We start from the raw sequence: 17233 nt of genomic DNA, 5'->3' as shown, positions 1-17233 counted from the left end.
ATTCAAAAGAGAATTCAGAAAAATAGGAGTGTAATATTGATCGTTTGTTGAGTGTTTCTGTCCCAGGCACTGTGTTAGTCATTATTCATGATGCTCTCAGCTCAGTGGAGGAGACAGCAGACCATGAAAAATCTGAGATGCCTGAAAGAAAAGTGCCTGACCAAGCCCCGTGCCCACGGTGGGCACCCTGTAGGAAGTAGTGTCATCCGAGCTGGTACCTGGAGCTGAGTACTTGGCCAAGAATGGAGAGAAGTGGAAGGCATATATTTCTCCTATGGCTTATGTTTTTTTCCAGTCTAAAAACACTCTGCTCTTCTATGTTTAAAGGATTTTATTGTTAATGCCAAGGAAAAGACCAGATGATAGATCTCAAAAAGAAGAAAACTCTTTGATGAGTCACAGAAATCTTTGAAAATTATTTTGGCTGCTCGCCCAGATCTGTCCTGTGGTACAGACAGATTAGAATTGCTCATTTGTAGCCCTGCACTGTGCTCGTCTGCATTCCAGCAGATCCTGCTTGGGAGACATACTAGAATCAGACTGCTCAGGCTTCAGGCCGAGGTACGTTCGGACAAATTCTCAGCCCTTTCCACAGGACGATTCTGTTGATCTTAGGTTCTGCTCCCACCCCTAGGTGCCCCCTACCCTGCCATCCCTGCAGCATAAGCCAATCCTCTCTAGTTCCCTTCTGTAGCCGCTTGGTCCTTCTGCCTCATACCTTGGTCTCCAGTCCTGTGGGTGAAGAAGCCACCTCTTTACCTTGTGCCAAGCCAGGCTCTGGGCTGCAGGCCATTCTGTAATCTCCTTGCAGTCACCTCTTCCTCTGGCTCTGGGCCTTGGAAGCCTTCTCTTTGGCCCTAGCCAATTTTGCTGTTTTATTCCATTTGCTTAAAACCTTATTTGTTGAGGTCAGTCCCATGTTTTAGGGAGGCTCTGCCCCTTCATCCACGGTGTAAACCACATTTGGGTCAGGTTTTCTATTCCCTCTCAAACATACAGCCTACCATGCAGTGTGTAGTGGTCGAGAATGAAGGCTTTGTGTACTGCATCTGCCATTCTGTGTGACCTTGGGTAAATGATAAACCGTGTTTATGCAGCTATGGATGGGAAGAGCATTAGCCGTGTTGTCAGGGTCATTTGAAGTAGGGTGCATAAAGGAAAGCTTAGCAGCGGGCCTGGTCCATAGCAATGGCTCAGGCGTTAGCTTCAGGACCCCTAGCCTTTCTGTGTCTCCTTCAAAGTCTTCTCCGTCCAGGTTACTTTTTTTTATTTTTTTGGGGGGTGAAGATTATTTTATTTATTTGAAAGAGCCAGAGAGAGCTTCCATCTGCTGGTTCACTCCCCAAATGACTGCAACAGCCAGAGCTGATCTGATCAGAAGCTAGGAGCTTCTTCCGGGTCTCCCACATGGGTGCAGGGGCCCAAGGATCCATCCAGTTTTCTGACTGCGGTTCCTGTTTCTAGTCTCGGGGCATGTCTAGTTGTCAGCTCCTGAGCATAGCACAGGTGCGCTGCAGTGTGCAGGCTCGTGTTTACCAGAATCTACCCCTTCTCAGTGACCTCTGAACTCTCACAAGGGCCCTGTCACCACTGCCCTCACTGGGGAATGCTCTTCCAAAATTTCTGTTCTGTTATATTTAAAAGGCCTGAAACGCCCAATGAAAGAAGAGAGCAGGCATGCTGCTAGGTCCCTAATGAGGCCCTGAAGGTTTGTGTATGCCAGTGACCTGGAGGCAAGGAGGAGGTGCTAAGGACACAGGAATCAAGGTGGCATGAAGACAGCTGTGCTGGTCTAGAGGAGGCCCATGGGCTTGAGAATGTCACTTCCCAAGTGTTTTGTGCACTTTGGACCATATTTGAGCCAAACTCAACCCACTTTACAATCAGTGCAGTGATCATTTTTAAGAGAATTTCTGGGGCCAGCGCCTTGGCTCACTTGGCTAATCCTCCGCCTGAGGCACCGGCACCCCGGGTTCTAGTCCCAGTTGGGGTGCCGCATTCTGTCCCGGTTGCTCTTCCAGTCCAGCTCTCTGCGGTGGCCCGGGAGTACAGTGGAGGATGGCCCAAGTGCTTGGGCCCTGCACCCACATGGGAGACCAGGAGAAGCACCTGGCTCCTGGCTTCGGATCAGCGCAGCGCGCCGGCCATAGTGGCCATTTGGGGGGTGAACCAATGGAAGGAAGACCTTTCTCTCTGTCTCTCTCTCTCACTGTCTAACTCTGCCTGTCAGAAAAAAAAAAAAAAATTTCTGTGACACAAGAATGGGGGTGACTCCTGGGTTTGAGTCCCCATAGCTCTAACTTTGGGGAAGTTGCTGTTTCTAGGCCTCAGCCTCCATGCCTGTGTGGTAGGAAATGACATCTAGCTTGCAGCGTTGCTGCATGGGTCTGTGCCAGCGTCCAGCTCTGTAGGTGCTCAGGGAAGGGCTTTATTATGGAGACTAAGTTTCCTTAGTACTTGGAGAGAGACTGTTGGCAGCAGGGCCTTTCTTTTTTATTTTAAAAGTCTGAGTGACAGGGAGACACAGAGAGCAAGAGATCGTCCATCTGCTAGTTCATTCCCCAGAAGACCACAACAGCCAGTGCTGGGTCAGGCCAAAGCCAGGAGCTTCTTCTAGGGTGTCTCAGTGTGGCGGGGATCCAGGCACTTGGGTCTTCATCCACTACTTTCCCAGGCCATTAACAGGAACCTGAACTGGAAACAGCCCAAACTGTTCTTCTCCCTCACCCTCCCCCCACCAAATATGGGCTGCTAGTGTCACAGTTGGTGAGTTTGCCCACTAAGCCACAATACTGGCCCTAGCAAGGCTTTTCTGATCTTGCCCATGACTCAAGATAACTATGCTTGGAGTAGAGTCACAGAACTGACTTGGGGTGGGAGAAGCAAAATGGACAAGAAAAGGTACTAGGGATTAAAATTCCAGGAAGGCCAAGACAGGCCAAAGATGAATTTACTAGGGCAGGGTCTCTGTTTTTTGTTTTTGTTTTTTTTTTTTAATTTTTTTACAGGTCTTCCTTCTGTTGGTTCATCCCCCAAATGGCTGCTACAGCCGGTGCACTGCGCCAATCCAAAGCCAGGAGCCAGGTGCTTCCTCCTGGTCTCCCAAGCAGGTGCAGAGCCCAAGGACCTGGGCCGTCCTCCACTGCCTTCCCGGGCCACAGCAGAGCAGAGCTGGACTGGAAGAGAAGCAACTGGGACTAGAACCCAGGGTGCCGGCACCACAGGCGGAGGATTAGCCTAGTGAGCCGCGGCGCCAGCCTAGGGCAGGGTCTTGTCTGGGAACAGAGACTAGGCTCTGGGTTTCCATCTAATCCCCAGAGGAACAAAGGAAATGGGCAGGAAGGTGTTTGTGCAAGACACAGTGGCTGTGTGGAAAGAACACAAGGTTTAGGGGAGTGAATCTCAGTGTAAAATGTAGGTGAAGTGAAGGCTGGCACTGTGGTGTAGTGGGTAAAGCCACTGCCTGCAGCGCCAGCATCCCGTATGGGTGTGGAGTCAAGTCCCGGCTGCTCCTCTTCCGATCCTGCTCTCTGCTATGGCCTGAGAAAGCAGTAGAAAATGGCCCAAATGCTTGGGCCCCTGCACCCATGTGGAAGACCCAGACGAAGCTCCTGGCTCCAGATCAGCACAACTCCGGCCATCGCAGCCAATTGGGGGGTAGACCAGCAGATGGAAGATTCTCTCTCTCTCTGCTCTCTGCAACTCCAACTTTCAAATGAATAAATAATTCTTTAAAAAAAAAAAAAGTATCTGCTATTTTTAAAAAGAAATGTAGGGGCTGGATGAGGTGGCCCATGTCCAGCCCCTCCTCTTTCTGATTGTTTCATACTTCTGCCCTCCTGGTTGGATTTATGGACAATGTATCTTGTGAGTGCTTTGTAAACAGCCTAGTGTGAATGCTGTAGGTGGTTGTAGGGTGTGGGCAGGTGCCCAGGGTGTTGGGGCCCCAGATTTCAGGAGTTTGTAGATTACAGCCTCTATGATGCTGGCCTGAAAATCAGCAAAGCAGCATTTCCCACCCAAACACTGTGCTTGCACGAGACCAACAACTGACTGGTAAGCATTCTGATTTAATACAGAGTATTGCAGTGAGCAAGAATCCATTTTGAAGTTACGCGGGTGAGATTTTAGTCTAGTTTCACCTTTCCCTAACAATGGGATGGTCAAATTACTTTGTCTCTGAGCTCGGGTTTCTTTATAAGTCTTCTCATGCGGCTATTGGGAATGAGTGAGGTAACTCAAATAAAAATTAACTTACTGCCTAGTGCCCATGAAATGCCCAGAGTTAGTTCCTCTTTGCTTCTTAGGAAGCACCCAGCTACCCAGCATAAAAAGGGGGGAGTCAGTTGTCTGTGTCTCAGGGGGAACACAAAACCAGAGTGCCCTTTCCTGAGGTGAGAGCTGTCACCCTAAGGCAGTGAGTGTGAATGGAGAAGGCGGTAGGGCCACCAGGTTGGACACGGGGTTGGTCCTGTGGGCCTGGGCTCAGGAGGAGGATGCTAAGAGGGGAGAGAAGGACGGGTGTGGGAAGGGCGGGTGACAGGACACTGCACTGCGAGTGAGACCAGCAGAGTTCTGGCCCCAGAAGCTTGGGAGTTGCGATGACGCACCCAAATTGTGAAAGAAGTCTTACCTTCAGCCAGGTCTCCTTAAAAGCCTGAAGAGTAAGGTTCCACCCAGAAAGGGAGCAAATAAAGCATAAATGGAGGGAAAGAGATTTTAAGTGTTTTCAGAACTAAGGAAACGTATCACCAACCAGTCAGAGTATGACAGCCTCACTGGGGTTCTAGGCAATTTGCTTTTTACGTCCTTGATAATATAGAGGAGAGTTTTTTTTAGAGGTTACAGGTTTGCTTTGCAATCCTAACTAGAAAGTGTTGAATATTTATGCTTGAGCTTTAAGTTGAACTCTGGCTTAGTGAGGTACGGAAGGACAGCAAGCCCAGGGACGCGAGCTGACCACCTCTTGCAGTAACAGAGGCTTTCAGAGGGCTTTAGGTCCCTTCAGAATCTGGGTAGTGGCCCAGCCAAAGTTCCTGTGTTTTGCAACCTCAGCCTTCTAAGAAGTTAACCTCCAGAGTACCTCGGTAGGTAAGCAGCGTTTCATGGTAGAGGCCTTAGAACAAAAGGTAGGTATGTTTAAGAAGGTCAAACCCAGGTCATTACCATTTGCTTTAAGGAATCTATGCAGTTTGTATTTTACATCCTTAACATATGGAAAGAGAATTTGTTAGAAGTAAGAGATTTGCTTTGTTACAGCAACTAAAAGGTGTGGGATATTTATACTTGAAATGTTAAGTTGAAATCTTGCTTAGTTTCTGTGTAGTTTTGGAGCATTTAAGATCATCTCAGACTTTCTGTATTTATGAACTTAATTTATTGGGTATATAATTAAGTACTTGGGAAGGTTTGATTTGGTCAGATAAATGAGATACTTATGGAAATCAAATATATTAATCTTAAAAATTCAAAGGAGTTAAGTTGGATCAAACATAGTAGACAAGATGTACATTCAGGGTGGTAAGGCCAGGGACTGGCTCAAACATACCAAACTCCTGTGATTTGTAAGCTGAATTCAGAAAAAAAAAACTAGGATTTTGGATTTGTAACTTTGAAGAAGGCATATGTTTTAAAAACTGGTAATTTTTGAATAATTGTTTCTATAACAACAAAACACTTTCATGTGCATCAAAAAACTGACAGGCAGGTTCTAAGTGTTGTATTCCCACAAACCCGAGTCACTCAGCCTCTCGAAGTACCAGGCAACTGGCAGCAGCTGAAAATGGCCACCACTGGTCAGCTCAGAGCCACATGGGTTTCTGTTTGGCCAGGAGCTGTTTTTGTAAGTTTTTCTAAGTCAAGTGACAGCATTAAAAAACAAGGATGTTCCTCTAAAAAGATTTCTGGCTTCTCTGGAAAATTAGAAAATCTGGCAACAATGAAATCACATTTCCCACCTGACAACAATTGGCTGGAGCTGAGTAGCAGCCATCCCCTTGGGTGTGTGTTCCTTCCAATTTGCCACAGTCTCCTCTCATTATTGGACCTTGGGCCTCATTTGTCTCACTCATGTGCCCTGCCTGGCCCACAGAGACATTTGAGTGTATGACCCCTGAACTCGGCTCTCTCTGGGGTACCTAACAGCTGGTGCTTTGTAATCTAGGGTGAATGCTTTGGAAAAGTGCAGGCCCTATCCTCTCTGCCTTCATCACCCCTGCTCCCCTCTTCCCTACCTGACCTGGCTCTGGGACTGATTCAGCCCCTAGAGGAAATACGAGAAGGAATTCCTAGGCGTCACCTAGGCCCTGACCTCATGGCTCAGGCTCAGTTCCTATGAACTTCCTGATCACTCCTTAGTTTGACCACAGCCTGAGTTTGGTCTGTGATGGGTTCCATGCTCTTTGCTTGACGAAGCTCCCAAGTGTGGTCTTTCTGGTCTGGTTCAGAACCTTCTGCCTCTCTCCTACCATCACCAACACTGCCTGGATAGTGTGGTTACTCAGCTGAGGGATGGAACCAGATTGCTGATGGTTCAGGTGACCTGGGAGATGTCTGAAAGTGTCTGGCTGTTTGAGAAGGACAGAGGCAGAGACCAGCCAGTGTAAGGATACAGTCGATAGAAGGCTTTCCATGCAAGGGAGGCCGCTGCACATTTATAGGCAGAGAAGTCAGCAGCCGAGAATACAGTCTCAGAAGAGGCATGGATGATGGGATGTGAACCAGCAAAGATACATCCGGGAATGTCCAGGAGGTCAGAAATGATACCCTCAGCTGTGCAGGAGGGGGCGCCGTTGGGAGTCTGTAATCCCCTAAGGTAGAGGCTGAGCAAATGATGTTTGGAGGGTAGAAGGCAGGCCGGAGGTATAATGCTAGGCCGCAGCTTGGGGCAAGAGAAATTTCCAGCAGCGCAGCTGACAGGGCTCTCACAATATCTAGACGTGGCAGAAACATCTGAAACAAATGGCCATGGGCTTGGTGGAAAGCCAGAACCAGTGAGGGTTGATTAATGGACCCGTGTCAGCCTGGGCCGGAGGGAAGTTTCCAGCAGTATGCCATAGGGCTCAGGCTGGGCCTGTGTCCTGTCTGACACTTATTGACAACTGACTGAGGCAGCAGGCTCATCAAGTTTGCAGGTGATAGAGCTAGGAGGGGCAGTTAATACTTTGCATGAAAGAGTCAGGATTCAAAACGATTTCAACAGGCTGAAACACTGGGCTGGAACCAACAAGATTAAATTTAACAGGGATAAATGTAGAGTCCTGCACTTAGGTTAAAACAAAATCAATGACATAAGTACTGGGTGGGGGGGCAGGCCTAGCTTGACAGCCGTTCATGAAGGAAAGACCTGGGGGGGTTTAGTTGGCTGCAAGCTCAATACGAGTCAGCTGTGTGATGTGACTGCTAAAACCCCAACACTCTCGTGTAGCATTAGCCATGACAGCAGCCAGATCAACACAGGTTACCCCCTGCTTTCTGAGACGCCCAGGCCACCTCTGGAACAGGAAACCCAAATCAGGTCTCTTTTTTTAAGGGGTCAGTGGCAAATGAGAGGATGTTTCCAATAGGCCTGCATTGCAGGGGACCTGAATACTGTCAGAGACTCTAGTGCTGAGATACCTGGAGTGAAGGACAGGAGCCTAATCCAACCCAAGGCAGAGGTTGTATCTGGGACTTGGGGGGAAACAGAGCAGGGTGTACATTCCCTCACTTCCCTGGGTGCCTAGAGGCGTTGACTTTCCAGTCTCATATCTGGTCTGAAATCGCGGGATTGAGGATGAAAAGGGGTCTAGGGAGGGACCAGAGTGGGATGGGTGGAAAACGGCGATGAGGTGGGAGGGAACCTAGGATCTTGGACCTCAAGCACTCCCCCAGGGACGTGCTGCCCCACTGTGGCCACAGCGTGGCGCACTCGCTCCATGCAGGGATCCTGATCCAATGAGCGGAGCGGACCGGGCCGCGAGGCCGCAGCTGCGCTGCCCCCACTCGCCACTGTGGGGAGCCCGCGGGCCCGCTCTGCATGGGCAGGGCAGGGGCGGCCAGGAACTCCTGTGAGGCGGCGGGAGCTGTGGAGCGGCAGTGCTGGTCCGCCACCAAGCACTCGTGAAATCAGAGGGTGGCTCCCTTGGGGTCGCGCGTTCTCGTCTGAGCTGCTGCGTTGTTTTTTGTCTTCACTGGCGTGAAGTCCGTGGCGCAACAGGCTGTTCTGAGGTAAGAATCCTTGGGACCAAGAGTTGCACCCCTACGAGTGGTCCTGAAAGACCCCGAATTCCCAGTGTCCACTACTGACTGGTTGTGTTACTGTCACCAGTTTACCTAATCTCTGTGTGTCTTAGGTTCCTTCGCTTTGGAACGTCAGAGTTGTTCCGAGCCAGACACCTAGAACGGTGATCTAAGTGTATAGGAATCGTCAGAGGAGCCAGTTGGATGTGCAGATTCTTGGCCCCATCTGTGGAGTCACTCAGTAGTTTCGAGTGGGGCCCAGGATCTGTGTTTTAAACCACTTTCCCAGGTGATTTTTTTTTCCCCTTAGCTTTTCTTAATATGAAAGGCAGAGCTTCATTCATGGGTTCAGCTCTCTATATTGCAACAGCCAGGGCTGGGCCAGGCTGAAACCAGGTGCATAGCTCAATCCAGGTCTCCCACTTGGGTGGTGGGGAACCAAGCACTCGAACTGTCATCTGCCTCCCTCGGTATGCGTTGGCCAGAAGCCAAATCAAAAGCAGAGCTGGAACTTGAACCCAGGGACTCTGACATATCTCCTGCTGCCTCGCAGAGTGTGCATTAGCAGGAACCTGGATCCGGAAGCAGAGTCTGGACTTGAACCAGGGCACCTTGATAGGGGACTTGGATGTCTCAGAAAATATCTTAACCACCGAACGCCCTGCCCAACCCAGGTGATTCTCATGTCCGTGGCCCTCTGACCACATTTTGAGAAACTGACGTGGGACACCCAGCGCTATCTACCACGCATTAGTTATCATCCTCACAGCACATGGTGAGGACAGTGTGGTGGTCATGGGGCTGGGGTGACCAGGGTACACAGGCCTGCTCTCCAAGTGATTAGCCAAGATGCGGGGGGAGGAGGATCTGGGGGTGGGGACAGTACAGAAACTCCAAATGGAGGTTTGCAATCTGAGGCCTTAGACAGCTGGCAGGAGGGAGTGGGCACTGCTCAGTGGTGGGGCGATGGGAGTGTGTCAGTGTTTCAGACATTTGAGTGCAGTGAGCTTTGGAAAGGAGGGGAGCGAGGTGGCTGTGTCCTGGCTGAGCCGCAAGGGTGATAATGAGACTGCGATGCTGACGAAAGCCCCGTGGGGGCAGCCATGCCGTGTGATTGTGGTGAGGTGTTGAGCCCCAGCACGCTGACTTTGGAACTGAGAGAGGAGGCAGACCCTTCTTAAGCACCCAGGCAGGGGAACTTCCCTGCCCCAGTGAGCCCGGGTGAAGTGTGTGTATTTACAGGAAGGGTCGTTTATGTGTCAGGGAGTCAGTCTCCAGGCACACAGCCACCCACCACCACCTCCACATTCCGAATAGCCTGACTCTTCTGGTTTCTCTTGGGGCTCAACTCCACAAAAGGAGGACACTCTTGGCAGCAGCTCATGAACATGTGAAATCATCTGTTAACTGAAGATACCTTCAAGAAACGCTGAAGACTGTCTTACAGGAACATTCTAGAAAGAATCCTCAAATTTCCAATCCTCGAACACAAGCTAGAAGGGAACTCACATATCATCTGATATGACTCTGCTGCCGTCATCTTGGGGAGTAAATGTCTTGTGTGAATACCCAGCCTTGTAGTCCCCTGAGTACCCCAGAGCATGGTGGGAGCCAAGATACATGCATTACCCAGAGAAAAGGGGGGCACAGTGGAGTCGAGTCACCCTGGCAGACACCTAGGAGGTGCCACAGGTGGGCAAGAGCCTGCAGCAGAAGGTCCCCCCGAGGAGGGCGGTGAGAGCTGCACCTTCAAGGGGGGAGCATTTCTTCGTTTTCTGATTATGATTTCATAAAAAGTAAAAAACAACAAAAAAATATTGGGATAGGAAGGTATGACATGTTTGCAGGGGAGCAAAGCTGCAGAGGTCTGACCTTGCCTGAGGTTTGGAGAACAGTGAAAGACCAGCGTGCTAGAGGGTAAGACCGTGGCTGGGCAGAATGAGAGAGGGGCGGAGAGGTCTGATTGGGCAGGAGATGGGAGACAGGGACCCAGAGGAAAGGACCTAAGGGTTGGGTTCAGCTTAGTAGGAACAGTGAAGACTGGACAGCTGAGAGCACACAAGGAGCAAAGGAGAGAAGAGTTTCCAGGGCCAGTGTGAAGCATGCCCCCAGGAGCATTTCCCAGGTGAGAGTGGGGCCAAGAGTGCTGGTTGTGGAGATGCAGGGGTGGTCACCGGAGTCAACTCTGGGGAGGAGTCTGGGTGCAGGAGATGGGGTGAGGGCCCAGTGCAGGTCATTAGAATTGGCAAATGGCAAGTCGGAGGTCAGGAGAACGGGAGGGCTCAGGGAGTGAGTTGGTAGAGCAGAAATGGGGGCAGCAGTGAAGACAACTGTTGGTTGCCTTTTGAGAAAAAAGCTGCAGCAAAGCTTTGTTAGCCAGGGGCAGAGGAGCAAATATGTGGACCAAGGACAGGGGAGGAGAGTGAAACCACCAAAGAAGAGCTGCTTGGAGGAGCTGAATTCTAGAAGGGGAAGAAGGAAAGCAGGGCCTGGCAGAGGTCAAAGCCTCAGTGGGATGAGAGGAAAGGGAGTGTGAGTCAAAGTTACGGTCAGGTCCAAGTTAGGCGGCCAGCACGGGGCTGGGCTGGAGGATGTCATGGGTGGGGTGGGACTGCTGTTGTGGGCAACGCGGGGAGTCAGGAGCAGTCTGCACCCCTGCAGCAGTTAGGCTGGGGTTTGTCTTAGGGCAGGTTGGCTGCGGCTGGGAACAGGGTGGAGCACGCAAGTCTTTCCCTAATCCAGTTAGAACAGGCTTGGGCCAGGCCAGGACACCTGAGGACAGTGAAGGACCTCAATGCGGGCAGAGGGGCAGCTGGCCATACAGCGTGGGTGGCACGGGCCCGAGTTGAAGATGAGACGTTATCACTGCTATTTTTCAGTGTCTTAGCTGGCTCCAAGTGGGAAGAACAAAAGAGGTGCGGAAGGGGAGCAAGCATGCACTTTGTGCCCAGCGTTGGCCGTACTCACTCCTCTTCACAGAACCCCCAGGAATGGTGCTCTGCGTGTTAGTTGACAGATAAGGACAGGGAGGTTAGGACAGAGGAAGTGACTTTGCCAAGATCACGTAGCTAGTTGGTGAGAGTTGGTATTTGAATTTTTTTTTCTTCAAAGTCTTCACTTACTGCTATGCCATTTTATCAGCTATTTATTAGGTAAGTGACCTCGGGAAAATTACTTAATTTCTCCCTCAATTTCCCTATTTGAAGGGGGTTGGCCTTTGGCACAGCAGTTAATACGCTCTTACTCCCATATCAGACTGCCTGGGTTCAAGTCCAGGCTCTGCTTTGGATTCCAGCTTCCTTCTGATACACATCCTGGGAAGGCAGATGATGGTGTCCCTGCCACCCATGTAGGAGACCCAAATGGAGTTCTGGGCTCTTGGCTTTGGCACAGCCCAATCCTGGCTGTTGGAGGCATTTGGGAAGTGAACCAGCAGATGGAAGATATTTCTATCTCTTTCTTCTAACTCTCTCCCTCTCTGTTTCTCTGCCTTTCAAATAAATAAAAATACTATCATGGCATTGTTTTGAGGATTAAATGAATTAATGTGTGCGGAGAAGTTGAAATAGTGTTGGATACATAGGAAGTGCTGCCTAAGGGAATGTTGCTGTTACCGTTCCTCAGAGCCTCCAAGCAAGAGTTAGAGGAGGATGAAGGAAGGTTCTTGGGCATCTTAGTCCTGGTCCCTGTGGAGAAAGGGTGAAAGCAGCATCCGACCATGGGTCTTAACCAGGGACTTTTTTTTTTTTTTTCGGTCTCAGTGGCCTGGAGGAGCCACTGGTTTTGGGTAGGTGGAAGCCAAGAATGTTACCAGCAGCCAGTAACCAGCCCAGGTAAGAATGTGCCCGAGAAACAGCTGGAAACGATGGCTGGGATTTAACTCCTACAGAGTAGCAAGTTCAAGACAGCAGTTTGAGCAAGTGGTGGGGTCTGAAATGAGCTTAGAGGCTCACAAGGGGCTGGAATAAATCCAACTGTTGGAGGAAAAGCTGCAAAGCAGGCTGGGCCGGACCCCAGGAGAGGGCGGGCAGAGGGCCCCAGCCACCGAGCGGGGGAGTTGGAGAAGCATGGTGCTCATGCTGCTGGGGCAGCATTCTGGCTAGAGGGGGGCACGCCCTGCAGTGAAGGCAGCTGGGCTGCACTGGGCTTTGGGGTTGGAGCATGCGGAGAAGAGGCTAGACTGGGGACATTTAGAGGAATACTCCCAGCATGAAGATGGGTGAGTGGAGAATGGGTGGGGCCTAGCAGCCTGGGGAGGAATTCTGGGAGAGGCGGACGGGCTAGTGACTCAAGAGAGTCCGAGTGCTTTTAAGGCAATGAAGGAGAGATGTCCAGTGAGGAGCTGGAGATGTCATCGGAAGCCAGGGCTGAAGCACCGGTTTGGGAGTCATTAATCCATACCCACTCAGTACCCCTAAGCTCAGTACATAAAATAGGACCCCTTGGAGGCTTGTTCCTCTGGGGTTGCTGGTTGAATTTGAAATCCTGCTTATAGAAGAGTTCACGGGAGACTGTGGAGGGGGAGGCGCTGCACACCTTCCCACTGGGCCTGGGCCCCTTCCGCATGGAGGGAAGGAGGGGCACAGCTGCGGGGGGAGAAGGGGGAGGGCCGAGATGCGGGGCACCGCCAGCACCAGGGGCTGCAGCGAAGGCTGCTTCCACGGAGCTGTTTCCAGAGCACCTGGTTTTCTGAGAGAGTTCAGGGAGAGGGACAAGCGATGGCTCAGGAGGCAGGGTGAAGAGGCAGTGGGTATGCAAGAGAGAGCAGGGGTTGGAGGGCTAAGGGAGCAGGAGAGAACCCCTGAGCTACAGGGTTCACAGGGAGCCACACCCAGCAGGCTCAAGTCTCTGGCATCCCCTCCTCCCACCCCATACAACACACTTAACCAACACTTGAGGCTACCACTTCTGCCCCAGCCTCAAGGTACAGGCAGAAAATAAGCTGGCTTCCTGCAGCCGTCATTCAGCTGGCTTCCTACAGCCGTCATTCAGCTGGCTTTCTGCCCCTGTCTTCCACATCCCAGGGTTCCTTGATCTGTTTCTCAGGATAGAGTCAGCTCCTTTAGGGTGACAACTTCAGAGTGTTTCCTATTTGCGAGCATCAGTGTTGGGGGGGAGGGTCACCCTGCCCCGCCCTCCCCCATCATCCTCTGCTACTCCTAGTGGGGCCTGGCTGGCCTGGTTTTTGACTCCTGCTTTGATCACAGTCCCTTCCAGGCAGAGGAGCCCTAACTCCCCTCGCCTGCAGCCCCCTGGCTGCAGAGTGAGGAGAAAGCCTGGGGTGCTGGGGGCACCTCTCCTGCAGCGGCCCTCACTGGGCGAGAAGGCCTGGGGTGCTGGGGGCACCTCTCCTGCAGGGGCCCTCCCTGGGTGCCTTCATTTCTCACTGCTCTTTTCCGCTGAGTCTGCAGGTGGGAGGGGGTCCCATGTACAGAACCGTGCAGATCAGAAGCGGTACCTGCTCTGGGCTCTTACCAGAACCATTCTTGTCTGCACTCCATTGTAATATTCTGAGCAGGAACCCGAGATCACCTCGTCCAGGGGTTTCAGAGGCTGTTTTCAGCCTTAGAACCGTCTATCCGGGTCTGAACGCATAAACGCACACTGCCACACAAATCAAAGCTGCTCGCCTTCACTCCGAACCTCGCAGCCTGGCCAGCCCTGGGAACCCTGAGCGCATTATGAAAGTGGTTCCTTCATCTAGAGCTGAGAGCGCGGAGGCCCAGAGAGGTGAAGGGACTTGCTGGAGGTCACACAGCAAGAGCAAAACGGGGGGATCTCCCCGCAGTTCCTCCCAGGTCCAGCGCTTTAGGACTCGCCTCTGCCTGCGCCCTGCCCCTGCTGTGCTTTCAAGCACTTTGTCATCTGCTCACAGAGCAGGTGCTCACTGAGCACCCGCAACGTGCCAGGTGCACAGTAGGCCCAGGGGCTCCCGGGGACCAGTGCTGGGAGTCAGTGGGGACAGAAAACAGACATTGTCTGCCCTCCTGGGGCTTTCAGCCTAGTGCTGCGGCTCTGCGACTATGAGGAGTGTCATAAAAGAGAGAGCAACACTGGCAGAGAGGGCTTGGTGGAGGGAGGGTGGATCTGATGATTGGGAAGTGCCCAGGAGCCGATAGCCAGAAGTAGACCAGGAGAAGAGGGGAGGGTGATGGTGTGGCAGGAGCAGCATATGATGCCAAGTCCCTGTGGCAGGAGGGTGCAAGATGGGATAAAGAACGCAGGAAGGCACGCGTGCTGGCGTTTGGAGAGAGCTGGGCAGGCAGGGGCCCATACCAGCCAGGGCTGTGGGGGCTCTTGAGTTCTGGGCCTTTATTCTGGGATTAGATTTGTGTTTTGAAAAGATGTCTTCAGGTGCAAAGGGTCAGCAAATGTCCCGTCCCCAACCCTGGCCCAGCTGGGTTTCTTTTCATTCCATTTCCTTCTCCTGCCTCCTTTGTGGACTTAAGGTACATGCTGCCTGGGACATTCTCTGCTAGGGCTTGTCCCACTTTGGTGGCATATTTATCTCAGCTCTAAGGTGCAGACGTGTGTATCATTGTGTGTGGATGTGTTGGCATGTTCTCATTTATTCAATAAAGAGTAAGGGCCACTGAGAGCCAGGTACTGCTCTAATGTCTCAGGCAACCAACATAACAAGTGTGTGTGTGTGTGTGTGTGTCCGTCCCCTTGTGTGTGACATCAGGGCATCAGGTCACTAAATGTGTGACTGGCAACTGCATGCTGTAAGTGACTGCCCCGTGGGCAGCAACATCCTTGTGTAGCTAAGTCTCCTCCACGTGTCATCACGTGTGACTGTCTCTGTGGGTGTTGTGTGGCCTCAGGTGTGGCTGCAGTGGTAGGTGGTGTGTGTTGCTGTGCAATGTCACTGCACAAGTATAGCCATCCGTGTGTGGCATGCGGGCCCCAACCAAGTGGGGCACAGCTGGTGTGATGTGGCCATGTATCTGGTATCTGGGAGTGGCATGGAAGGCTCTTGCCCGTGCTGTAAGTCCTGGGGAGAATGGGCTGCCCCGTGCTGTGCTCTCCACCGCCCCCCGAGATGACTGATGCAGGAAGTGGTTCAGGCCTAGGACGCTGGGGACACAGGGGGCCTCCCCCTGTGGTGCTGGAGGGGAGAGAGGAGATGGGGCGCCTGGGCTGCCGGGCTGGCCAGACAGGGCCAGATTCATAAAAAGGGACGTGGGGGAGGGAAGGCAGGGCGGCGGCTGGGGCAGAGGCGGGCGGCAGAGATGAAAGTGGCCCGGCTGGCAGGAATGCAGGTGGCCTCTCCCCTGCCCTGTCAGCACTTTTTAATGTGCCCTTGGTTAGAATGTGTGGGAGGAGTGGGGCAAGGCTAGCTGGAGCTCACCTTTCCCAGGCCCTGCAGGAGGGGCTGGGGAGCCCGAGGTGGGGTTTGGGTGGAGTGGGAGGAGGAATGCGTGCCTGGATGTGACTGCAAGGGAGAGGCTGGCTGGGGGCCTCCGGTCCAGACCAACCCTGACCTCAGCTCAGTCCCTGCAGGGGCGGCTGAGTGGAGAAGCTGAATGGGATGTAGATAGGGGTGTGTGTGTGTGAGATCGTTTATATCTGTGTGCGCACACATAGGTCTGTCTTAAGATATGAATTTGATGGCCAGCGCCGCGGCTCACTAGGCTAATCCTCCACCTTGCGGTGCCGGCACACGGGGTTCTAGTCCCGGTCGGGGCGCCGGATTCTGTCCCGGTTGCCCCTCATCCAGGCCAGCTCTCTGCTATGGCCAGGGAGTGCAGTGGAGGATGGCCCAGGTGCTTGGGCCCTGCACCCCATAGGAGACCAGGATAAGTACCTGGCTCCTGCCATCAGATCAGCGCGGTGTGCCGGCCGCAGCGCGCCGGCCACGGCATCCATTGGAGGGTGAACCAACGGCAAAGGAAGACCTTTCTCTCTGTCTCTCTCTCTCACTGTCCACTCTGCCTGTCAAAAAACAAACAAACAAACAAAACAAAGATATGAATTTTTTTTTTTTTTAAATTTTAGACAGGCAGAGTGGACAGTGAGAGAGAGAGACAGAGAGAGAAAGGTCTTCCTTTGCCGTTGGTTCACCCTCCAATGGCCGCCGCTGCAGCCGGCGCACCATGCTGATCCGATGGCAGGAGCCAGGATCCAGGTGCTTTTCCTGGTCTCCCATGGGGTGCAGGGCCCAAGCACCTGGGCCATCCTCCACTGCACTCCCTGGCCATAGCAGAGAGCTGGCCTGGAAGAGGGGCAACCGGGACAGAATCTGGCACCCCGACCGGGACTAGAACCCGGTGTGCCGGCGCCGCAAGGTGGAGGATTAGCCTATTGAGCCACGGCGCCGGCAAGATATGAATTTGAACCTGAGTAAATAAAGGCACGTGAGGCTTGGAGTTCATGAGACTGATCCAGACCGCGTGTGTATATGTGTGTGCGTGCACATGAGCATGTGTGTACACATGTCTAGCTCTGTGCATAGGAATTTGAATTCTACCCCATGGGGCGTGCATCCTCACCCGCCCTGGGCAGGTTAGTTAGCCTCCCTGAGCTCTGGAACTTGGTCTCCAAAGTAGACATAGGGGTGTCTGTCGCACAGGGGGACCGTGAGCCTGAAACCGTGGGAACGTCTACCGTGCGTCACGCTGTCTGTGCGTGGTATCGTTGTGAATGGCTGTACGTGGGATGTGCCGGGGGACCGTGTGGCGGCATGGGGGCCTGGAGGTCTTCGTGGATCAGTCACAGCAGTGTCTGGGCAGAGAACAAGGCTGTCAGTGAGCTGTGAGTCTCTGTGGGTGTGCAGGAGTGCGGCTGTGTATTTGGTAGCAGGACAGAAGGATATGAACAAACCTGGGTGGAGATTTCGGGTGCCTGTGAACGTGTGTGTCCTCAGCATTGCATGTGTCCCTTCACACTCAATTCTTTTGTGTCTCTCGGGGGCCATGTGAGTTGCCCTGGATCCTCTCGCGGGATGTGTGCCCTCGCAGTGTGCGCTGGCTGTGTGGGAACAGCCTTGGATTGTCTGTGCCCTGTGTGTGTG

Source organism: Oryctolagus cuniculus, chromosome 15 (assembly GCF_964237555.1).
Source record: "Oryctolagus cuniculus chromosome 15, mOryCun1.1, whole genome shotgun sequence".
Classification (NCBI taxonomy): domain Eukaryota; kingdom Metazoa; phylum Chordata; class Mammalia; order Lagomorpha; family Leporidae; genus Oryctolagus; species Oryctolagus cuniculus.
Note: the sequence above shows the minus strand (reverse complement) of the source record.